Genomic DNA, 26107 nt, shown 5'->3' with positions numbered 1-26107 from the left:
TCTGCACAAGATCTGCGTCTCTCATCCACACGCATTACTTGTTCACACTTAAAATTACAGGACTTTATCCGGGCTTCACCCACTCTGTGGAATGCCCTCCCATGCACAATAAGACTCACCTCTAGTCTCCAAACCTTTAAACGTTCCCTGTAAACTCACCTCTTCAGACAAGCCTATCAAATTCCAGACCCACCCACATAACCCTCAGTGCTTCCCTATCTAATTACATCCTCTCTGTACAGTACACATAACATCACATATCTTGTCTTTCTTTACCCTCACACCCTCCTGACCCTTGGCCAGCATTGCTGGGTGATCATATCATATACAACCCATTAAGAACTTAGCAATCTGATGGACCATTATGCAGTAGGTATCATCTATCAATGCCTATTTCTTTTTCATCCACTAGGGGTCACTGGAGTACTCTTGGGATATGGACGGTTCCACAGGAAACAAGGCACTGAATAAATTAAATTTGGAACTACTTCCCCCCTCCATATCCCAGAGTACCTCAGTGTTTTTTCGGTGCTCACAGAGCAACAAGGCTGTGTGGAGATTATCCACACTTATTTGGATTTTTTTTCTTTTTAGCTTTTCCACATCCCTTCCCCCTTCCAATAGGCGTGGGTCCGGGATAGTGGAAGCTGCTACAAGCAGCTGTGGCGTGTCGGGCCTCTCTAAAAAGAGCTCCCTCACAAACCACGTGCAGGACTACCTGCAGGAAAGGCTGGACGGATCTTACAGAAGAAGCCCCGTCACAGCCCCTCACCACAGGGTCCAGGTATGTTGGGGACGGGGCGGTCAGCTCACGCTGCCGCCCCGCTGTGTGGGGACACTGTGATTAGGTGCGAGCGCCCGCCGCCGCGTCCAGTCGGCCGCCGCCGCGTCCAGTCGGCCGCCGCCGCTTCCAGCGCCCGCTACCTGGTGACCGCTGAGATGCCTCCCGCCGCTTCCAGAGCCGCGCCGGCCGCGATCTCCATGCATAGGCCGCTGCAGCACGCTCCCCGGCTCCCACGACCGCGCCCGGCTTCCTTTCCAGCTTGTATGTAAGCCCGGCTCCGTGTAATAGAGAGCGATACACGGAGCACGGGGGGGAAGCACACAGCAAGGGGAGAAGAGTGCTATTAGCAGCAGCAGCGCTGCATGTGTATTAGAATAGGCTATTAAGCCTTTTTTAACAGGATTCACTTATAATGTTTCTTACACTAAAGGTTTGAATACAACATAAGTGTTTTTATTTAAATCTCTTGGATAAGTTATAAGTCTGCACTTTGTGTTATACTGTAAGCATGAGGGACATATTTAACCATGCTTCCTGTTTTTCCTGTTGTGTTTCCAGAATTTCCTGTACTACATCTCTACTCCATTGAAGGTGCAGGGTTGTAGGGGGATTTTGGGGATCAGGTTTCATATTGCTGGCGTGCACTGCACTTGCCCAGATATATATATATATATATATATATATATATATATAGACACCTTAGTGCTATTTACTGAGTCGGGCAGGTTGTCTGTCTTGTATTTTGTATTGTTTGTCTGCATAAGAGTAAAACACCAGCTAAAACTAAAAAGCAGTTTCACTGCAGGGTCTGTAACAGGATCTACCACATGTACAGTATGTTATGTGAATTTAGCTACAAATACAATTTCCGCTCCGGTTGCAAAACCAGTTTCATCCCCGGACCCTCAATGGGCTATGCTTGCAGATGTTCTGGCTGGATTGCAATCAGGAATGGCCGCCACTCGGGAAGAGCGGGAGGCAGCAAGATCGGAGTCTAAGGTGAGACCACTAGAAATACCGGAGGGGTCTCACCCTTTCCAAAAGTCCAAGTCCTCTTTGGGGAGAAGGGATAATTTTAATTTGTTTTATAATTTACCAATGTCTGCTATGTTGTTTTCTGACGATTCTATGCCAGACCTCACTGCGCAGGATGAGGGTGAGGAGGGCGAAGTAGACCAGCAGTCAGATGGTGACGATTTTGACAGCCGGGGCATTGATAATCTCATCAGAGCGGTGCGTCAGTCTCTGAAGTTTACAGAAACTGAGGAGTCTATGACAAATGATGAGGTCATCTTTACTAAACGACAGAGAACTCCAATGTGTTTTCCTGTTTCAGAATCTCTTAATAAGATGTTGCTAGAAACACGAAAGAAAACAGCTACATTGGAGAATCTGCCATTGGTGGATTCATCTGTGTCTAAACTTACAAAGAAATTAACCATACCGGTACCAACTGCTACTACGCTTAAGGACCCTTCGGACCGTAAAATAGAATCTATGCTAAAGTCCAGGTATAGCAGCAGGAGTGTTGCTTAGACCTGGGTTGGTTGGCATTTGGGTAACTAAGGCGTTAATGGTATGGATAACAGAACTCAAGTCTGCCTTATACTTCTCGCTGATCAAATCGGGGAAGCTGCGGACTATCTATGTACAGCTTCTACTGACATCTGTCAGCTCACTTCTCGCCTTTCATCATCGCTGGTTACAGCACGACGAGCGCTCTGGCTGCGTTCTTGGGAGGCGGAGGTTAAAAAAGGTATAGAGGCGTTACCTTACGTTGGCGAGAAGTTGTTTGGTCCTGAATTGGACAAATGGATTTCTGAGGCCATGGGAGGAAAGTCTGTTTTCTTAGCATTGCATCCAACAGTACCTAGAAGGAGATATTCTGGACCTGCGTTCCAATCCTTTAGACCTCAGTACTTTCGCGGGCGTGGCAGAGGAACGGCTACACCTGGTAGACGAGGTCGGGGACGTGGTTTCCAACCAATCAACACCACTCGTCAGGACGCTAAGGTCACCGGCAAGCCAGTGGCATGACGGGCTCCCAGCCCATCTTGGATCTCCAATTGTGGGAGCACGCCTTCAGACAGTTGGCATGGTTTCAGACGTCGACAGATGAATGGATCCGCAATTTAGTGTTAAAAGGTTACAGAATAGAGTACGACTGTCTCCCGCATTCCGGTCCCTGTACGCCAACAAGGTCAGGGTTATTATTCCAGTCTGTTTGTAGTACCCAAGCTGGATGGCTCGGTCAGGCCAATATTGAACTTAAAGGTTAAAGGGTCTCAATCAGTATGTTACTTACTACAGATTCAAGATGGAATCTCTGCGTTCAGTAATCGCAGGTCTAGAGCCACAGGAATTCATGATTGCGCTGGATCTCAAGGATGCGTACTTACACATTCCGATTTGGCCTCCTCATCAGAGGTTCTTGCGATTTGCAATACGGCAGAACCATTACCAGTTTCAGGCTTTACCGTTTGGCCTCTCGTCAGCGCCTCGGGTATTCACCAAGGTGATGTCTGTGATGATAGCTCATCTCAGATCCCTGGGAGTGATAATAGTTCCGTACTTGGACGATTTGCTCATCAAAGCTCTGTCTCAACAAATGCTCCTTCAACAGGCGTTGCTAACATACAATATACTGGTTCACCACGGTTGGATTGTCAACTTCAAGAAATCACATCTAATTCCGTCTCAACGACTTCAATTCCTAGGTATGATTCTCGATACGGTAAATCAAAGAATTTACCTACCAGAACAGAAAGTACAGGTCATTCGTCATCTGGTGCAATTAGTGCTCAAGCCACGCACAGTCTCTGTTCATTTGTGCATTCGCCTCTTAGGCACAATGGTGGCGGCTTTCGAAGCGCTTCAGTTCGGAAGATTTCACTCACGTCCTTTTCAACTGGATGTGCTCGCACAGTGATCAGGCTCGCATTTGCAGATTCACCGCAGGGTGAGGTTGTCACCACGGGCCAGAGTGTCTCTACTCTGGTGGCTCAAAGTATAGAATCTAACCACAGGGAAATGGTTCGGCGCCTGGAATTGGATAATTCTCACGGCAGACGCGAGTCTCAGAGGTTTGGGAGCTGTAGTTCAAAATTATCAGCTCCAGGGTCTCTGGGCGGATCACGAAAGATTGCTGTCTATAAATGTCCTGGAACTCCGGGCAATTTACAATGCGCTACGAAAAGCAGTGCACATGCTTCGGTCTCAGACTGTTCAGGTGCAGTCAGACAATGCGACGGCGGTCGCATACATCAACAAACAAGGAGGAACGAAAAGCCGCATTGGCAATGCGGGAAGTAGCTCGAATCCTCAATTGGGCCGAGTATCACCAAGTGATATTGTCGGCAGTATTCATTCCGGGAGTGGACAACTGGGAGGCGGATTATCTCAACCGTCGGGATTTTCATCCAGGAGAATGGGCATTAAATCCAGAGGTGCTTCACATGCTGGTCCAGAGGTGGGGTCACCCTCAAGTGGACCTGATGGCATCTCGCCACAATCATCAAACGCCCCAGTACGTGTCCAGAACGAGAGATCCAAAGGCAGTGGCGGTGGATGCTCTCACAATCACGTGGCCATACAGCCTCGTGTATCTGTTTCCACCGTTTCCGCTGTTCCCCCTGTTACTAAAACGGATCAAAAGAGAGTCCGTCACAGTCATACTAGTGCCGCCTCATTGGCCTCGGAGAGCTTGGTTCTCGGATCTCTGCGGACTACTCGCAGACGATCCTTGGCCGCTCCCACTGCGTTCAGACCTGTTACAACAGGGTCCGTTCATTTACTCTGATTTAGCGCGGCTGCGTTTGACGGGGTGGCTGTTGAGACCGCCCTCTAAAAAAGAGAGGGCATTGCAGAATCAGTTATACCAACCATGTTACGAGCTAGGAAGCCGGTTACGGCAGGCCATTATTACAGAATTTGGTGTGCCTATATAGGTTGTTGTGAAGCTCGGAAGTTTCCAACTTCATCCTTCAAGTTATCCCGTCTTTTGTTATTTCTACAGATGGGGTTAGATGGAGGTCTGCGTTTATCCACACTAAAAGTGCAGATATCTGCGTTGTCAATTTACTTTCAGAGAAGATTGGCTCTATTGCCGTCGGTACACACTTTTTTCTGCAAGGTGGCCTCAGAGTACAGCCTCCATTCACTCGCCGTGGGACTGGTATCTGGTTTTAGATTTCTTACAGTCTTCATATTTTGAACCCTTACAACAAGTGGATATTAAGTTTCTCACTTGGAAAACAATTTTTCTCCTAGCCTTGGCTTCGGCAAGGCGTGTTTCAGATTTGGGTGCCTTGTCATGCAAGCCACCGTGTTTAGTGTTTCATGATGACAGAGCGGAACTTCGGACGAATCCCGCTTTCCTACCAAAAGTAGTGTCCTCTTTTCACATCAATCAACCAATTGTTGTTCCTGTGTTAACAGGAGATTCTGAAACCTTGGATGTGGTACGCACACTACGCGTTTATGATCCCGAACGTCTACAGTTCGTAAGATGGATACGTTGTTTGTTTTCTATGATGCTGCCAAGATGGGTTGGCCAGCTTCTAAGCAGACCTTATCCAGATAGATAAAACTGACCATACGTCAGGCTTACCTTCATGCTAGGTTACAGCCACCTACATCAGTAACAGCTCATTCCACACGTTCTGTGGGAACGTCATGGGCAGCTGTTCGAGGAGCTTCTACGACACAGCTTTGCCGTGCGGCTACATGGTCTTCAGTGCACACGTTTGTGCGCTTTTACAAGTTTGATACTTATGCGGCATTAGCATCTAGCTTTGGCCGCCTAGTGTTACAGGTGCCAAACAGCTCTCCCGCCCAGGGGGGAAACTTTGGTACGTCCCAAGAGTACTCCAGTGACCCCTAGTGGATGAAAAAGAAAATAGGATTTTGGTACTTACCAGGTAAATCCTTTTCTTTGAATCCATAGGGGGCACTGGACGCCCACCCAGAGCAGTTTTCCTGGTATGTGGTAAGTTCAGGGGATCTTATGGTAACACACTCTCACCAACTGGTTCAAATTATCAAGTTCTATCGGTTATGGTGTCAACTGTTAGTTGTCAGTAACGTTATGTGTCAACTTTATTGTTGTCCGTTTTGTTATATGTAATTCTCCATTGTCAACCTCTCTATAGCTCCTGTTCGGCTCAGTAAAAAAACACTGAGGTACTCTGGGATATGGAGGGGGGGAAGTAGTTCCAAATTTAATTTATTCAGTGCCTTGTTTCCTGCGGAACCGTCCATATCCCAAGAGTACTCCAGTGCCCCCTATGGATTCAAAGAAAAGGATTTACCTGGTAAGTACCAAAATCCTATTTTCTCTAACGTCCTAGAGGATGCTGGGACTCCGTAAGGACCATGGGGAATAGACAGGCTCTGCAGGAGGCATGGGCACTTTAAGAAAGACTTTGGACTCTGGGTGTGCACTGGCTCCTCCCTCTATGCCCCTCCTCCAGACCCCAGTTTTAGACTGTGCCCAGAGGAGAATGGGTGCACTGCAGGGAGCTCTCCTGAATTTCCTGCTTAGAAAGCATTTTTGTTAGGATTTTTTCTCTTTTTCAGGGAGCACTGCTGGCAACAGGCTCCCTGCATCGAGGGACTGAGGAGAGAGGAGCAGACCTACTTAAATGATAGGCTCTGCTTCCTCGGCTACTGGACACCATTAGCTCCAGAGGGAGTGAACACAGGTTCGTCCTGGGCGTTCACCCCAGAGTCGCACCGCCGTTCTTCTCACAGAGCCAGAAGAAACGAAGACAGAAGACGTCTCAGGCGGCAGAAGCCTTCGGTGCTTCACTGAGGTAACGCACAGCACCGCAGCTGTGCGTCATTGCTCCCATGCACCTCACACACTCCGGTCACTGTAAGGGTGCAGGGCAAAAGTGTATATACATGTACAGGTGGGCACTGTACATGTATATAAAAGAAGCCCCCGCCATTTTTTAGTAAGTTTGAGCGGGACAGAAGCCCGCCGCCGAGGGTGCGGGGCTTCTCCCTCAGCACTCACCAGCGCCATTTTCTCTCCACAGCACCGCTGAGAGGAAGCTCCCCGGACTCTCCCCTGCTTGACACACAGTGAAAGGAGGTTTTAAAGTAGAGGGGGGGCACATTATTGGCGTTTATACATTAAGCAGCGCTACTGGGTAAACAATCTGTGTTTTTCTCCAGGGTTATATTACGCTGGGGTCTGTGCTGGCATACTCTCTCTCTGTCTCTCCAAGGGGCCTCAGGGGGAACCTGTCTTCAGAAAAGAGATTCCCTGTGTGTGTGAAGTGTGTCGGTACGTGTGTGTCGACATGTTTGACGAGGAAGGCTCACCTAAGGAGGAGGGGGAGTGCATGATGGTCAGGTCGCCGTCGGCAACGCCGACACCGGACTGGGTGAATATGTGGAATGTCTTGAATGCAAATGTAAATTTACTGCATAAACGATTAGACAAGGCTGAAGCTAGGGATCAGTCAGGTAGTCAGACCATGCCTGTCCCTGTGGCACCAGGACCTTCGGGGTCTCAAAAACGCACCATATCCCAGATCACTGACACAGATACTGACTCTAGTGTCGACTATGAGGGTGCAAAATTACAGCCAAAGGTGGCGAAAGGTATTCGTTACATGATTATTGCCATTAAAGAGGTTTTGCATATCACTGAGGAACCCCCTGTCCCTGACACGAGGGAACACATGTATAAAGGGGAAAAGCCTGAGGTCACTTTTCCGTCCTCATTTGAACTAATCGACTTGTGCGAAAAGGCTTGGGAATCTCCAGATAGGAGACTACAAGTTTCCAAAAGGATTCTTATGGCGTATCCCTTTCCACAAAAGGACAGGATACAATGGGAATCTTCGCCGAAGGTAGACAAGGCGCTGACTCGCTTATCCAAGAAGGTGGCACTGCCTTCTCAGGATACAGCTTCTCTCAAGGATCCTGCTGATCGTAAGCAGGAGGTTACCATGAAGCACATTTACACACATTCCAGTACTATCGTTAGACCGGCTATGGCATCGGCCTGGGTGTGTAGTGCTGTCGCAGCATGGACAGATTCCTTATCTACGGAACTTGACACCCTAGATAAGGAGACCATTCTAATGACCCTAGAGCATATCAAAGATGCTGCTTTATATATGAGGGATGCTCAAAGAGACATTTGTTTACTAAGCTCCAGAATAAATGCTATGTCTATTTCTGCTAGGCGACTCCTGTGGATCAGACAGTGGACGGGGGATGCCGACTCAAAGCGGCATATGGAGTCGTTGCCTTACAAGGGGGAGGAGTTGTTTGTAGAAGGCCTCTCGGACCTTGTCTCTACTGCTACGGCCGGTAAATCGAATTTCTTACCTTATGTCCCCCCGCAGCATACTAAAAAGGCACCTCATTATCAAATGCAGTCCTTTCGTACCAATAAAAGCAAGAAGGTACGGGGATCGTCCTTCCTTGCCAGAGGAAAAGGCAAGGGAAAAAAGCTGCATGCAGCTAGTTCCCAGGAGCAGAAGTCCTCCCCTACATCTGCAAAGTCCACCGCATGATGCTGGGGCTTCCCGGGGGGAGTCAGCTCAAGTGGGGGAACGTCTTCGATTTTTCAGCCAGGGCCAGTATTTACTAAGAATCCGAGTTTGTCCGATTTGTGGGGGTTTTTCTAAGTCCCAATCCGGGAATTCACTAAGCACAAATCTCGGCAGTGTTTGGACTATTCGTAATGGTTTGAATGACAACGTTCACAAATACGAATGAATAGACCATCAGTCAAACGCGGCTGTTTTTACATAGAATACGGGAATTCACTATTCATTCGTATTTGGGTGTTAGTCTCTGAGTGCTCAAATGCGGTCGTATTTTTTTGCGATTCGTTAAAAAAAGCGACAAAAAAATAGACCTGCTTTTTTCAGTCGTGTTTACATGTGTTGCAAATAAAAAATCACTCACACCTGAATTAGGATGCCTATAAAAGGATGTTAGGCCCATTTCAATACACCTACACTCAGAAATGGCAGCAGGACTGTGGGCCAGTGATCTTTTGTGTGCTGTGGGATTCCTCAGACTCAGACATCAGCCTGTAAGTACCCAGGGCCAAGAAACTGAACATGATCAGCAGGTTGTACAGGTTCCGCGGAGGCTGCGCAGGCCTCGTTTTTTTAGGGGGCGTTTAAACTTGAACGCATTGTCCGATGATAAGGTCATACAGATGTTCCGTCTAAATCGTCACAACATTTTCCATCTGTATGACCTTGTCAAACTGGGCCTAGACCCTGAGACAGCACGCTCTCACTCTGTCTCAGGCCTGCACAAACTCCTGGCTGTGTTGCACTTTCTGGCTACTGGCAGCTTTCAGGCTGTGTCTGGGGATATCATAGGAATCTCACAGCCCTCATTTTCCAGAATCTTAACACAGGTGATGTATACCTAACTGCCTCTTCTGTTTTGTGTTTGTTTTAATTTCTCGGTGGCCAGTTCTGTCCTAAAATCTCATGTTTATTGTTCTTTAAAATATACACACAGGTGTTGGCTGTTTTGCAGCCCCACATCGAGGCCTCAATCTGCTTCCCTACCCAGGAGCCTCAGTGACATGCCGTCAGGGTAGATTTCTATGAGCTGGCTGGCATGCCCAATGTGCTTGGAGCCATAGATTGCACACACATTCAGCTGAGACCACCTAGGGGCAGGCAGCACATATATACAAACCGCCATTTCGAACATTCCACAAATGTGCAGGTGGTTTGTGATGCAAATCTCAAAATAATGAGTGTTGTTGCTGGTTACCCTGGGGCCTGCCATGACTCCTTCATCCTCAGTCAGTCATCCCTCTTTGATAAGTTTGAGGACGGACAAATGCCAGATGGATGGCTGCTGGGTATGTAATTTGATATGTGTAGGCCTGCGTATACTTTGTCCAAATACAGGTGTAGATGTATTAACCTGTAGAAGGCATAAGGAAGTGAGAAACCAGTGATCTGTGCAAGGTGATAAAGGCACCAGCCAATCAGCTCCAATATGTAAATTAACATTTAGGAACAGATTGTCTGCTGCCTTTATTACCTTGCACATATCACTGGTTTTTCACTTCCTTATGCCTTCTACAGGTTAATACATCTGCCCCACAGTGTGTTACTTATGTGTTGCTGTATCTTAACATGAATCACGTTACTATATCTGTCTTCTAGGTGATGGAGGATATGGCTGTTTCTCTTGGCTTCTAACTCCATTGTCCCGACCTGATACCCCTGCTGAACACAATTACAATAATGCACATAAGTCCACGCGGAATGTGATAGAAAGGTGTTTTAGTGTGCTGAAATCTAGGTTTCGGTGTCTGGATAAGTCTGGTGGCCTTTTGTTGTATAGTCCCTCCAAGGTGACTCAAATTGTGTTCTGCTGCTGCTTTCTTCATAACATGTGTTTGCAACAACATCTGCCACATGTTGAGGAGGAGGAGGAGGAGGAAGAAAGCAGCCAGCAAGCAGAGGAATAAGAGAGATCTGGTGATACTTGGAGTACAGATGTAGGGAGGCAGGTTAGGCAAGAGATCATCAATCGCTATTTCTAAGGTAAGTTTGGTTTGCTTATTTCATTTGTTGTGTAATCATAAATAGATGTTTTGCCTTTTTTCCCCAAAACCATTACTCAGAATGTGTCTGTCTCCTTGACACATACAAACATACCCTCGCTTTATGATAAACAAATGTCGCATGTGTATTGTGTGTATTTTTATACTCAAAACAACAGATTATGAGTGGCATGCATTAAGTCTGGATAAGTGATCGTAAACTTGCAGTGCTAATTTCTTACAAGCCCACATAATCCATTTAGTATTTCACTTTATCATTGTGTGTAACGTCCTAATGCACAGGTTCACAAACTCGGCCCTCAGGACCACACACAGTGCATGTTTTTCACGTAACCCAGTAGAAGCACAGGTGTATGAATTACTCACAGACATATGTTAAAAGGTTCACAGGTGGAGCTAATTATGTCACTTGTGATTCTGTGAGGAGACCTGCAAAACATGCATGTGTGGGTTCCTGAGGGCCGAGTTTGAGAACCTGTGTTCCCAAAAAACACTCCTCAACATCTCCTATATATTTAGCTACATCTGTGACTCTGTGCCTGGCCGTAACGCTGGGTGGACTCACAAGGCTGGTCGGGGCGGAGCCACCTGCTTCTGACCAGTGCCTAGATCAGAGGTTCTCAAACTTGGTCCTCGGGGGCCCACACAGTGCATGTTTTGCAGGTAACCCAGCAGGTGCACAGTTGTATAAATTACTCACTGACACATTTTAAAAGGTCCACAGGTGGAGCTAATTATTTCACTTGCGATTCTGTGAGGAGACCTGCAAAACATGTACTGTGTGGGCCCCCGAGGACCGAGTTTGAGAACCTCTGGCCTAGATGGACAGCCACACAATCCAGCCACCATCATGACAGGGAACCAGCACTGGACGGACACCCCACTGAGCACGGTACCACACACCCCTCCCTTGCTTTCCCCACCACAAACACCCACTCACACCCCTGACACCTGCTATTCGCACCCTAACCCACCACAGCCACACTCCGCTAACCCCCCCTCCCCAGCTCCCACCTGCAGCTTCTCATCGCCCGCAGCACGGGAGCCAGCCGCACCCCCCACCCTGACCCAATACAGGCAGCCTCCACTCACCCCCGTCCCCAGCTCCCACCTCTCACATGAAGCCGGAGGATGGGACAACTAGCACCGCTGCCTGCCTCCCCCACCAGCAACCTCCTCCACTCTCTCAGCGGCCGCACCACGGGACCCTCCGCAGCACGGGAGCCAGCCGCACCCCCCACCCCGAACCAACACAGCCAACCTTCACTTACCCCCGTCCCCAGCTCCCACCTCTCACATGGAGCCATAGGACGGGAACCGACAGACAGCCGCAACTAGCACCACTGCCTGCCTCCGCCACCCTCCCTCCCCAGCAACCTCCTCCACTCTCTCACCGCCCACACCACGGCAACCCTACGTACCCCGACCCGCAGCACGGGACCCACCCGCACCCCCCACCCCGACCCAACACAGCCAGCCTCCACTCACCCCCGTCCCCAGCTTCCACCTCTCACATGAAGCCGGAGGACGGGAACCGCAAGACAGCCACAACTACCACTGCTGCCTGCCTCCCTCACCTCCAGTCTCCCTCACCTCCTCCACTCTCCCTCCCCCTCACCTCCTCCACTCTCACCGCCCGCACCACGAACACCAACACACCACAGCCACACTCCACTAACCCCCCTGCCCAGCTCCCACCCGCAGCACGGGAGCCACCCGCACCCCCCACCCCGACCCAACACAGCCAGCCTCCACTCACCCCCGTCCCCACCTCCCACCTCTCACATGAAGCCGGAGGACGGGAACCAAAAGACAGCCGCAACTACCACCGCTGCCTGCCTCCGCCACCGTCCCTCCCCAGCAATCTCCTCCAGTCGCTCATCAGCCGCACCACGGGAACCCAATGCACCCCCAACCCCAACACACCACAACCACACTCCACTAACCCCTCTCCACAGCTCCCAGCCACAGCTTCTCATCTCCCGCAGCACAGAAGCAGCCCGCACCCCCCCCCACCCCCAACATGTAGCCTCCAATAACCCCCCTCCCCAGCTGCCAACTCTCACACGCACCCCCTACCCTGACCAACCACATCCAGCCTCCACTAACCCCCCTCCCCAGCTACCTCCTCCTGCCTCTCATCACCCGCAGCACGGGAGCCACCCGCACCTCAACCCACCACAGCCACACTCCACTAACCCCCCTACCCACCTCCCACCTGCAGCTTCTCATCATCCGCAGCACAGGAGCAGCCCGCACCCCCCACCCCGCTACCAACACAGCCAGCCTCCCCTAAACCCCCTCCCCAGCTCCCACCTGCAGCCTGTCATCACCCCCAGTATGGGAGCAGCCCCCACCCCCCACTCCCACACCCAACATACACCCTCCACTAACCCCCCTCCACAGCTCCCACCTCTCACACGCACCCCCCACCCCGACCCACCACATCCAGCCTCCACTAACCCTCCTCCCCAGCTTCCACCTCCAGCCTGTCATCACCCGCAGCACAGGGGCTGCACACACACCCCAGATCCACCCACCACATCCAGCCTCCGCTAACCCCCCTCCCCAGCTCCCACCTCTAGCCTCTCATGACCGACCGCACGGGGGACCGCCGCACCCCACAACCCAAACCCACCTCATCCAGCCTCCACTAACCCCCCTCCCCAGCTCCCACCTCTAGCCTCTCATGACCGACCGCACGGGGGACCGCCGCACCCCACAACCCCAACCCACCTCATCCAGCCTCCACTAACCCCCCTCCCCAGCTTCCACCTCCAGCCTGTCATCACCCGCAGCACGGGAGCCACCCGCACCCCCCACCCCGACCCACCAAAGGCTGCCTCCGCTTATCCCTCTCTACAAATCCCATCCCCACCCTCTCATCACCCGCAACACGGGGGCCACCCTCACCAATGCTCCCTGCCTCCGCTAACCCCCCTCCCCAGCTCCCACCTCCAGCCTGTCATCACCCGCAGCACGGGGCCCGCCCGCACACACCACCCCCACCCACCACAGCCAGCCTCCGCTAACTGACCAACAAGGACTGCTCCTGGGTGACGACCGTCACTTTACACAAAATGTAGTTTTCAATCAAGTGTTTCAAATGTAAAACATGCCTTCGCATACTTTACCTAAACAAAGCGTTTTCATTTACATTTCATTCCCATCCTAATTCTCTACATTGTACCCTACACACACTCTTCACACACTCACAACCCCCTACACACCATTCACCATCACATTTCCCTTTTGCCATACAACATTTAACCAACACCAAAAATCACAGTCCACCACAATACATTTGACAACTACTATTCTAGACCTTCACCTTTATATAGGGGTTACAGGGGCGTAGCCCCTTACGACGGTGTGAAGAGCGCCCGCAGGGCGCGATGAATCACCTAGTATAATATGTTAGCCTTGAGGAATACATGTGTCCCTATGTGTGATGCACCATCATATTTAAGACACACAAACTTACTGTAATCAGGAATAATTTATTTCCTAATGTTTGATGCTGTAAACTTGATGATGTGTAAGTAAATACACAGTTTGCCACATATATACATTATTATACACATTCTTTGGGTTTTGTTGTCAAAGTACATATTTGTTTGTTTCAGCATCATGTGTAAAAACATTCTTACTAATTTTTAACACACACAAACATGTCCCAACAATACTGACATTCATTTTGTCAATGTTTTTAAAACAAAACTAAGCCAACATATTACAAGCTTTTTACGGAACTCAATTGTGTTCTCCTTGTAATGTTGTATAGAGAAGAAAGCTAAAATATGTATCAATAACATTGTAATTTGGATTGTCTGCAGGAAAAGAGAATGATTTGAATCTAGAAAGAGTAATGATTAGAAAAAAATCAAGTGGTCAGTTTACTTCCTGCTAAAGACATTCTGCCTGGCTGGCAATTATTGTGTCTGCAGGAAAAGAGAATGATTGGAATCTAGAAAGAGTAATGATTAGAAAAAAATCAAGTGGTCAGTTTACTTCCTGCTAACATGTATGTGTGGCTCCATCAACATTTCCCTCCTCCAATACCAAAAAAAAATGGAAAAGAATAAATGTGCATACAAATTTTATGTTGTTGTTTGTACCACTTATAATTAATGATGTTGTAAAAATTGTCAAGGAGCTAAGTGTTATATATTTTTTGCCAAAAATACACTTACTAACTATTTTGAGTTAATTATCACAAATGTTTAATTTGTATTTTTTTCACGTTTTTTTTTTTTTGGTGGCTGCTTGTCCTGCCCTTTGCCTTTAGCACTGTCATGTTGTCGTGCTCTGGTGGAGCGTCTTGGTGGTGATGAGACTGGCGTGATATTTGGAGTAGTCATACCAGAACTGCTGCTTGTTTGCTGTTGGTGCATGCATCTGAGTGTTTCATTAAGCTTAGTGAGGGTGGCATTGAGTTCACGTGTAGCAGCATTTTGATTGTCTACTATTCGGAATAAACTTTCATTAATCTTTTGATTGTTTTGAAAAATGCTCATATAACTTTGCTGTTGTCTGTGCTGTTCTTCCATTATGCGCTGTAAGTTGCCCATGACCTGTGTAATGTCTGTACGCATGAGTTCCATGGTATTGCCTATTCTGGTTGTTAGTTCATTTTGTCTACTCAGATTTCTTGATATTTTTCTGAGGTGAGATGGTAGGCTTGCAAACATTTGTGTCTGCTTACGCAGGCAATCTTCATTAGTGGCCTGCTGTCTAGCCCAAATGGACCAAAACACCTGATCAGGGCCTTGTGTTCCTGGTGTTGTTGGGCTGTGTTGTGGTGGTGGTGTGCTTTGCTGTGGTGGTGTACTCACAGGTGCTGGGGGGCTCATTCCTTGCCTTAATGGCTGCATTTCTAAGATGTTTGTCTCCTCCATGTCACTGTGTTGCTGTTGTTGCGGAGGGATGCTGTTCCCAGGACTAGAAGCTGAAATGTTAAACAAATCTCCGTTAGCTATCCATATGTTTGAGAAATGTAAACAAATCACTACACATGGAACACATGTCATTCACTGTTGCTTTCAACTATTCTGCCTAGCAACATCATCACTCATAGCTTAAATACATACATATGCCTGTTTGTGGCAAATGTGTCTGGTTACTTAATTGTGAAAGCAAACACTTTAGTTTTATTGTAGCTCACACATACTCCACCATAAAAAACACATTGGAATACATAATGTGTTACCTTATAGCTTTGTTCAAACAAACATAGTAATGTTTTTATATGTATTTTGCAATGTTACCTCAAACACACATGTGAAATTTGGAAAAACAACCTTACTTTTTGCAATAAAAACAACATGCTTTTTTGTTGCAGCATCTTACACACAATGTCAGACTGTATGGCTCAAGTGGACATACATATCTTTACTGAATGTGGACAAGGCCATTTAGCTTGGATTCCATTTCAGCTTTTACTTACTGCGGTAAGTATTTAAGTTTTTGATGTGTTTTGACTTAATGCGGTTATGAAATATTTTGATTACGTTCTGAAATTTAAAAAAAAAAATCAGTTTGATACTCACAATCAAGATGAGGGGAGTGTGGATGACGTCTTGGAGGTGTGTCCAAAATTTGGAGTGGGGGGACAGAACATACGGACGATAATCTTCGTGGCAGGGTAGCCTGCTGTGTTTGGGCCGGCACATACGACCTTGCTTTCTTTTCGGCCACAGGTTTTTTGTGGTGATGTCTTACAGAAGTGCCACTTCTGCTGCTCCATACTTCTTTTGATGGACCTTTTAATGAAAGTGCAATTTTGTTATGGCCATTCCTTTACAAGCATACCCTATACTACAATGGACACTTTACCTGCTTCCGCAGCGTCATCATCATCAGATGTGATAGGAGTTACTGGGCGACGAGTAGTACTGCTTTTTTCTAACACTGTATAAAATAAAAACAAAAACATTTTTCATGCTATTGTGTATACATCCACCCATTATGCTTATAAACATTTATTCTTTTAGAAATGCTTGGTTTTTATTTATAAAAAACATAAGGCCCGGAAATACAAAAATAAAAAACAAAAAACATTGTCCAATACACATATGCACTATGGCAACATCAACACAGGAAAACATGTACAGGACACTGACATAGGCCACAAGTTAAAGAAAAAAAACAAACACACACATCTTCATTTTGTATTGAAAGGATAAATATTACAGATGCAATATATAAATTGCTCTGTGATGTGGCACTCCAAAGACACATTACCACTATATGAGCCAAAACAAAATGTAGCAATTTTTAAAAAAATTACACTGCAGTGTGGTGTCACGGTATAAATACAAGCAAAAAATTAACAAAGAAATAGTGTTATTTTAATTAAATAATTAACATTATCTAATAATGACATTACACATGTAAGTGGTTTCCAAACCACTTTCCAGTACTCCAGCCTCTAACATGACAACCACTGTTTTTTAAACATTGCACATGGATCACTTAAATATAAAACATAGTCACAATTTTAAAATAAAAAACGCCCAAAAGGAAAACATTATTGCAGGACAATTCAGAGACACACCAAGTCCAAACTACACATGCAAAATATCTGTCAGAAAAACACATGACATACAATAAAGTAAGATGTTACATTGGCTTTTGTATAAAACATTAACCAAAACAATGTATTTGCTGACACACACTTGAAGATGGGAGTAATATGCAACGTCACATGACACACATTTAAAAAAAAAAATCATAGAATGTAAATGCAAATACACATGCTCACCATTCTTCCTGGGCCTATCTGAATCCCGGACATGGGTTGCAGAGACAACTTCTGGAGGTATTACACTCCGCATGGGCTCCTCATACTCCAGATATCTTGCAATATAGGGCTGCCCACCACCGGTTTTCCGAGCCGACTTGGCCATTTTGGACTTGACACGTCGCTTTATGTCATAGTACCGTTTGCGGCACGTGGCCTCCATCCGCTTGACCACCCCCTCACTATTGACAGCAGCAACAACTTTCGGCCACAACACCGGCTTCCTCCGTGTTGGCACCTTGGCGGACTCAGGGCCAAATAGCTGCCTCTGATACTTCATCAGCTCACGCACCAATGCCACATTTTCAGCAAAACTAAACTTTACATTCCACCCAGTCTTAGTAGTGGTGCGTCGCTGCGGAGCACTCTGACTGTCACTATCACTTGAGGCTGCTGCAACAACCTCACCCACCTCCTCCACCTCACTAACCTCACTAACACTCACCTCCTCCACCTGACCAACCTCCTCCCCCTCACTCACACCCTCCACCTCACCCACCTCTGAGTCACACATAATTGTGTGTCTAAACAGTTAACACAGGAAAAAAAAAAAAAACAACACACTCCTCCACTACCACTACACAACTCACACACACACACCCACACAAACACTGACAAGGGACTATAAAGAAAAATAACTTGGACTAAAAATGAGACAAAACCACAATATACAAGACAACAAGAATGACAAGACGACTTTCAAACACAATACCACACTCAGAAATCGCTACCAACACTCCTCACCAAACCACAAATTCACCTACCTCCACAGCACAACCTCCCTCCTCCTCACCACTAACTAAACCCACGAGGTGCGGACGGTTTGAGGCGTATTTATATGGTTGCGCACAGACATTCCTACCATCTGAAACACAACCAATCACGAACGGGGATGAAAATCGAAACTGAAAGTGAAAATGCGGCCGCTGGTAAAAAAAAACCCTGCCGCGTTTAACTTTGGAAAAACAACAGCAAATACAACAAAAACACGTACGCAAACGACAATGACGGCCGTAAATGTGGCAAAAAAAAACGACTGCCATCGACATCGGAAAACACGACAACCATAAAGTCGACTGCTTCGTAACTTTGCGTATATGGATTCAAAAAGTTGCATGAAAATGCACCCGATACAAAATGAGTTTAAACACTACACAAACCGACTCAAACACGAATATTAGTAAATATTGCCCCAGGTCTGGGTTCACTCACAGGTGGATCCCTGGGCTATAGAGATTGTTTCTCAGGGATACAGGCTGGAATTCGAAGACGTGCCTCCTCGCCGGTTTTTCAAATCGGCTCTGCCAGCTTCCCCGTCAGAGAGGGAGTTAGTGTTGACTGCAATTCAAAAATTGTATCTTCAACAGGTGATAGTCAAAGTTCCTCTTCTCCAGCAAGGAAAGGGGTATTACTCAAACCTGTTTGTGGACCCGAAACCGGACGGTTCGGTCAGGCCCATTTTGAATCTAAAATCCCTGAACTTGTACTTGAAAAAGTTCAAGTTCAAGATGGAATCGCTCAGAGCGGTCATCGCCAGCCTGGAGGGGGGGGGGGGGGGGGATTGGATGGTGTCCCTGGACATAAAGGATGCATACCTACATGTTCCGATTTTCCCTCCTCACCAGGCGTTCCTGAGATTTGCAGTACAGGACTGTCATTACCAATTTCAGACGTTGCCGTTTGGGCTTTCCACAGCCCCGAGAATTTTCACCAAGATAATGGCGGAAATGATGGTGCTCCTGCGCAAGCAGGGTGTCACAATTATCTCATACTTGGACGATCTCCTCATAAAGGCGAGATCTCGGGAGAAGTTGCTGGACAGCGTGTCGCTGTCGGTGAGGATGTTGCAGGGGCACGGCTGGATTCTCAATATACCAAAGTCCCAGCTAGTCCCTACAACGCGCCTGACCTTTCTGGGTCTGATTCTAGACACAGACCAGAAAAAGGTTTTTCTTCCGATGGAAAAGGTTCAGGAGCTCATAGCCCTGGTCAGGAACCTATTAAAGCTAAAAAAGGTTTCAGTGCATCACTGCACGCGTGTCCTGGGGAAGATGGTGGCATCGTACAAGGCCATCCCCTTCGGAAGGTTCCATGCGAGGACCTTTCAATGGGATCTACTGGACAAATGGTCCGGGTCCCATTTACAAATGCATCAGAGGATCACCCTGTCTCCCAGAGCCAGGGTATCTCTCCTGTGGTGGCTGCACAGTGCTCACCTCCTAGAAGGCCGCAGGTTCGGAATTCAGGACTGGATCCTGGTGACCACGGACGCAAGCCTCCGAGGTTGGGGAGCAGTCACACTGGGAAGAAATTTCCAAGGTCTCTGGTCGAATCTAGTGACTTGTCTCCACATCAACGTCCTGGAGTGAGGGCCATATACAACGCCCTACGCCAGGCGGAGGCATTGCTTCGGGACAAACCGGTTCTGATTCAGTCAGACAATGTCACAGCAGTGGCTCATGTAAACTGCCAAGGCGGCACAAGGAGCAGAGCGGCCATGGCAGAAGCGACCAGGATTCTTCGCTGGGCAGAAGGCCATGTAAGCGCCCTATCAGCTGTATTCATCCCGGGGGTGGACAACTGGGAAGCGGACTTCCTCAGCAGGCACGACCTGCATCCGGGAGAGTGGGGACTTCATCAAGAAGTCTTCGCACAGATCGTGGGTCGGTGGGGACTGCCTCAGATAGACATGATGGCGTCCCGTCTCAACAAAAAGCTAAAGCGGTATTGCGTCAGGTCAAGAGACCCTCAGGCGGTAGCGGTGGACGCTCTAGTGACACCTTGGGTGTTCAGATCGGTCTATGTGTTCCCTCCTCTACCTCTCATACCCAAGGTGTTGAGAATAATAAGACTAAGAAAAGTAAGAACAATCCTCATTGTTCCAGATTGGCCACGAAGGACTTGGTATCTGGATCTGCAAGAGTTGCTCACAGAAGATCTTTGGCCTCTTCCTCTAAGACAGGACCTGCTGCAGTGGGGGCCCTGTCTGTTCCAAGACTTACCGCGGCTGCGTTTGGCGGCATGGCGGTTGAACGCCGGATCCTAGCGAAAAAAGGTATTCCGGAGGAGGTCATTCCTACCCTGATCAAGGCTAGGAAGGACGTGACATTGAAACATTATCACCGTATATGGCGAAAATATGTTTCTTGGTGTGAGGCCAGGACTGCTCCTACGGAGGAGTTCCATTTGGGTCGTCTGCTTCACTTCCTGCAAACAGGAGTGACTTTGGGCCTAAAATTAGGGTCCATAAAGGTCCAAATTTCGGCCTTATCCATTTTCTTTTAAAAGGAATTGGCTTCTCTTCCTGAAGTACAGACATTCGTGAAGGGGGTGCTGCATATTCAGCCTCCTTTTGTACCTCCGGTGGCGCCGTGGGATCTTAATGTGGTATTAAGTTTCCTCAAGTCACCTTGGTTTGAACCACTCACAACAGGGGAGTTGAAATATCTCACTTGGAAAGTGGTCATGTTGTTAGCCTTGGCTTCTGCGAGGCGTGTTTCGGAATTAGCGGCTTTGTCACATAAAAGCCCCTATCTGGTTTTCCACGTGGATAGTGCAGAATTGAGGACTCGTCCTCAATTTCTGCCTAAAGTGGTCTCTTCTTTTCATATGAATCAACCTATTGTCGTGCCTGTGGCTACACGGGACTTGGAGGATTCAGAGTCCCTTGATGTGGTCAGGGCTTTGAAGATTTATGTGGCCAGAACAGCGAGGGTTAGGAAAACTGAAGCGCTGTTTGTTCTGTATGCAGCCAACAAAGTTGGCGCGCCTGCTTCAAAGCAGACTATTGCTCGCTGGATCTGTAACACAATTCAGCAGGCGCATTCTACGGCAGGATTGCCATTGCCTAAATCGGTTAAGGCCCATTCCACTAGGAAGGTGGGCTCATCTTGGGCGGCTGCCCGAGGGGTCTCGGCATTACAGTTGTGCCGAGTAGCTACTTGGTCGGGGTCAAACACCTTTGCAAAGTTCTATAAATTTGATACCCTGGCTAAGGAGGACCTCCTGTTTGCAGAGTAATCCGCACTCTCCCGCCCGTTTGGGAGCTTTGGTATAATCCCCATGGTCCTTACGGAGTCCCAGCATCCTCTAGGACGTTAGAGAAAATAAGATTTTACACTTACCGGTAAATCTATTTCTCGTAGTCCGTAGAGGATGCTGGGCGCCCGTCCCAAGTGCGGACTTCTTCTGCAAGACTTGTATATAGTTTTTGCCTACATAAGGGTTATGTTATAGTTTCATCGGTTTAGAACGAGACTATGTTGTTTGTTCATACTATTAACTGGGTAGTTATCACAAGTTATACGGTGTGATTGGTGTGGCTGGTATGAATCTTGCCCTGGGATTCCCAAAAATCCTTTCCTCGTACTGTCCATCTCCTCTGGGCACAGTTTCTCTAACTGGGGTCTGGAGGAGGGGCATAGAGGGAGGAACCAGTGCACACCCAGGGCCGGCGCCACCATTAGGCAGCTGCCTATGGGCGAAAGTACTTGAAGGGCGGCGCTGAGTGCAACAAAAAAAAAAAGAAGGAGATGGAATTGACTGCTCTGCGCTCGCCATTTGGGATGTGAGGCAACCGCTGCCCCACTTTCCCCTCTTGTGTCGCTCACTTCCACCCACCCTCCCGAGCTGATGACCATGTATCCATCAGATGATCTGAAACTGCTCCCTCCGCCGGCGCCGGGTCTACAAACCAGCTAAGGAGGCAACAAAGAAGCTGCTGGAGCCCATGGAGGAGGCAGGGGGCGGGACCTTAACCCGATGTGGAGAGGGCTTCCCCAACCACTGGTAGATCCCCCTGCCATTTACAACACTTTTCTAACTGGCAGTACGGGGAAAGTGACCCTCGTGGTTGTCTTCACCGGGAGCTCCGGCTGCCCCCCCCCCCCCCACCTCATGCCTATCCCCACATCCTGTCGAGAGGTGAGTAGCAGCGCCGGGACGTGCAGGCGCCGCACCATACACTGCTCCCTGGCAGCATCCAGCGTCTGCTCTCCCTGGCCTGCACCTGTGTGCTCCGTGCAGCCGGGATTGAGCCACATCCTCCTACACCGTGACGGCCGTGTGGGACGGTTAGGTGTAAACTGTGGGGGGAGGGTTAGGATTAAGATGCGGGTAGGGGGAGAGTCAGGGTTAGGCACACCTGGGGATGGTTAGGCTGGGGGGGAAGGAGGACTATGTGATGTAAATTTTTTTGACTACACTTTGCTCTCTATAAACAACTCCAAGTGCTGCAGTATCAATTATCTATCTATCTATCTATCTATATATATATATATATATATATATATATATATATATATACAGTGCCTGAAGTGGACCGGCACTTCTTCGAGCACTGTCCCCCGCCGGTCCGCCACCGTATTTATGCTGACCTCGGTGCTACTATTTCAAATATGCCGTGGACCGGCAGCCAATCAGTGGCAGCCGCTCATGGGGGGTAATTCCAAGTTGATCGCAGCAGGATTTTTTTTAGCAGTTGGGCAAAACCATGTGCACTGCAGGGGAGGCAGATATAACATTTGCACAGAGAGTTAGATTTGGGTGTGGTGTGTTCAATCTGCAATCTAATTTGCAGTGTAAAAATAAAGCAGCCAGTATTTACCCTGCACAGAAATAAAATAACCCACCCAAATCTAACTCTCTCTGCACATGTTATATCTGCCTCCCCTGCAGTGCACATGGTTTTGCCCAACTGCTAAAAAAAATCCTGCTGCGATCAACTTGGAATTACCCCCATGATTCGCTGCCAGTCCGCAGCAGATTTTAAATAGTACAGTGCCCGGCTCCCGTCCCTGACCCCTGACAAGTGCGGCTGCAAGGTTCGGCTCCCGCATGCAGCATGATTACGCCAAGGCTCCAGCTCCCGTCCCCCTGACAGCTCCGCTGCCTAGCTCTGGCTCCCACCCCCCTGACAGCTCCGTGCCTAGCTCTGGCTTTCTCCTGATGACAACTCGGGTGTCCGGCTCCCGCTCCACAGCACAGCTGCCCGGCTCCGACTCATGTATGCTGATACCCCGGCTACCTGGCAACAGGTGAGCAGAAGGGAACTCATGGAGGAGAGTGTCAGGGTGGGGACAGTGTGTGTGTGTAAATGTGGCTGTGTGTGTATATGTGGCTGTTTGTGTAAATGTATATATGTGTGTGTGTATGTGTATATATGTGTGTATTTGTACATATGTGTGTGTATACTGTATATGGCTGTGAGTATGTAGATATGTGGCTATGTGTGTGGCATAATGTGAATTTTGGCTCATACTGTGTGCTATAATGTGAATTTCGGCTCATACCATGTGCTCTAATGTGAATTTCGGCTCATACTGTGTGCTCTAATGTGAATTTCGGCTCATACCGTGTGCTCTAATGTGAATTTCGGCTCATACCGTGTGCTCTAATGTGAATTTCGGCTAATACCGTGTGCTCTAATGTGAATTTCGACTCATACCGTGTTTATAATGTGATTATCGGCTGATACCGTGTGGTATAATGTGAATTTCGGCTCATACCGTGTGCTCTAATGTGAATTTCGCCTCATACCGTGTGCTATAATGCGAATTTTGCCTCATACCGTGTGCTATAATGCGAATTTTGCCTCATACCGTGTGCTATAATGTGAATTTTGGCTCATTATGTGCTATAATGTGAATTTTGCCTCATACCGTGTGCGCTAATGCAAATTTCACCTCATACCGTGTGCTATAATGTGAATTTTGGCTCATTATGTGCTATAATGTGAATTTAGCCTCATACCGTGTGCTCTAATGTGAATTTTGCCTCATACTGTGTGCTATAATGTGATTTACGGCTCATACTGTGTGCTGTAATGTGATTTTCGGCTCATATCGTGTGCTATAATGTGATTTGCGGCTCATACTGTGTGGTATAATGTGAAAGGGGCACCAGTACTAGAAAGTATAAGGGGTCCTACTATTGTGGTGCAAAATGTGTATAAGGGGTGGTAAACTACACTGAAGGGCATGCCCCCTTTTGAGTGGCCACGCACCCTTTTTCGGAGCAGTGCGCGATTAATTACAACCTTCACTTTTCCATACCCCCACTTCAAAATGTCCACTTCGACCACTGTGTGTGTGTGTGTGTGTGTGTGTGTGTGTGTATGTATGTATGTATATGTGTGTGTGTGTGTGTATGTATATATATATATACACACACACACACACACCTCCCTAATAACCCCTAATCTGAACACCTTAACCCAGAGGTTCCGAAACGCGATCCTCAAGACACCCCAATGGTCCTGGTTTTAAATGTATCCATGATTGGCCACAGGTGATTTAATTAGCACCTTAGTCAATTTGATTTAACCATCTGTGCTGAGCCATGGATATATCTAAAACCTGGACTGTTGGGGTGCCTTGAGGACCGCGTTTGGGAACCTCTGCCTTAACCCAAACTGCTAAAACAACCCTAATATCCTATCCCTAAATTTTACCTGAGGGTTTTGGCTGGGGGGGCGCTGACTATTTGCCTAGGGTGCTGAGAAACCTTGCACCGGCCCTGTGCACACCCAGAGTCCAAAGTCTCTCTTAAAGTGCCCATGCCTCCTGCGGAGCCCGTCTATTCCCCATGGTCCTTACGGAGTCCCAGCATCCTCTACGGACTACGAGAAATAGATTTACCGGTAAGTGTAAAATCTTATTTTCCATATAGATTGTAAGCTTGCGAACAGGGCTTTCCTACCTCCGTCTGTCTGTTTTTACCCAGTTTTGTTCTTTCGTATCACTCCCATATACATAATGTCAATATATGAAATGCCATAGCCTTGAATACCTTTTTCAGCTAGAAAACTGTCCAACCCGTTTTTAAATGCATTTAAAGAGTCCGCCATTATTATTTTCTCTGGCAGGGAGTTCCAAATCCTTATTGCCTTTACGGTAAAGCACCCTTTCCTACGTTGTGTACGGAATTTTCTCTAATAAATAAATAATAATTTGAGCTGCTGTATTCCCATATTGTGCACCCAGACTGCTTGCTTTTTGTTTCTTTCTTGCAATCTGTACTGCACTTATCTCCAGCAAGGTCCACAGGTTATCCACAGGATAACATTGGGATTTGCAGCAATCGGTCAAAGCTTTCGGCCTCCCAGCCAGCATTGGGCCCGTCCATATATCCCCGCCTCCTGGCTCAGGCAAATCAGGGTTTTTTTTCGGTGTGGCAGGAGCTGGACCATGGTCAAGAGGGCTGCTGGGTTTTTAGCATCCATAAGCTTTTTTTATTTTATTTTTATAGTCTTACTATCTTTTTGAGCGATCTTTCTAAAAAGTGTCTTATACGTACCTTAGAAAGAGTCGCTCCAACAACTCCCTGCCGGGTCGCGACAACGCTTATCCATGAGTACAGTGCTGTTTCAGCAGGGGTCTGTGTCAGATGTACTAGCAAGTCCAGCAGAAGTCATCAGGCTTTGGCCGGAGCACGGGGAGAAGGTAAGGCATCGGTTCCGCTTAGAAGAGGAATACGGACACAGCCGCTCTGTTTGGGGTGGAGTCTACCAAATGGTCGCTGACGCGGCTGCCACCTAGGGTGCACCAGCGCTAGGCCCTAGGGATCATAGGCTCCAGGGGTAGTATGAGGCCGCGATCACTAGGGTTGATGTTAGCAGTGGGGAGTCAGACTCTCCCTTGGTCGTCCCTCCCCCCAGTTCATGACCAGTTTCCTCTGAGTCTCCCACCATGAACTGATTTCCCGCTTCCTTCTGAGACGCTGTGTATCTAAGGGGACCCAGTCGTAGCATAGGCGGCTGTGTGACTGATGCATCAGTGTTCACTTGGGCGTCTGTGTTCACTGTAGGATTATGGGGCGAGTGTGTACACTATTAGCAACTGGATCTACTCAGCGTTCGCTAAAGTATTGATCGATCCTGGAAGCGGGGTAAGTCTCCCTGTATCCCACTCTAGTGAGCCGGGTAATACAGCACTAACAGGGTCATCCTGAC

Source organism: Pseudophryne corroboree, chromosome 6 (assembly GCF_028390025.1).
Source record: "Pseudophryne corroboree isolate aPseCor3 chromosome 6, aPseCor3.hap2, whole genome shotgun sequence".
NCBI classification, from domain to species: domain Eukaryota; kingdom Metazoa; phylum Chordata; class Amphibia; order Anura; family Myobatrachidae; genus Pseudophryne; species Pseudophryne corroboree.
This window is presented reverse-complemented; position numbering follows the sequence as displayed.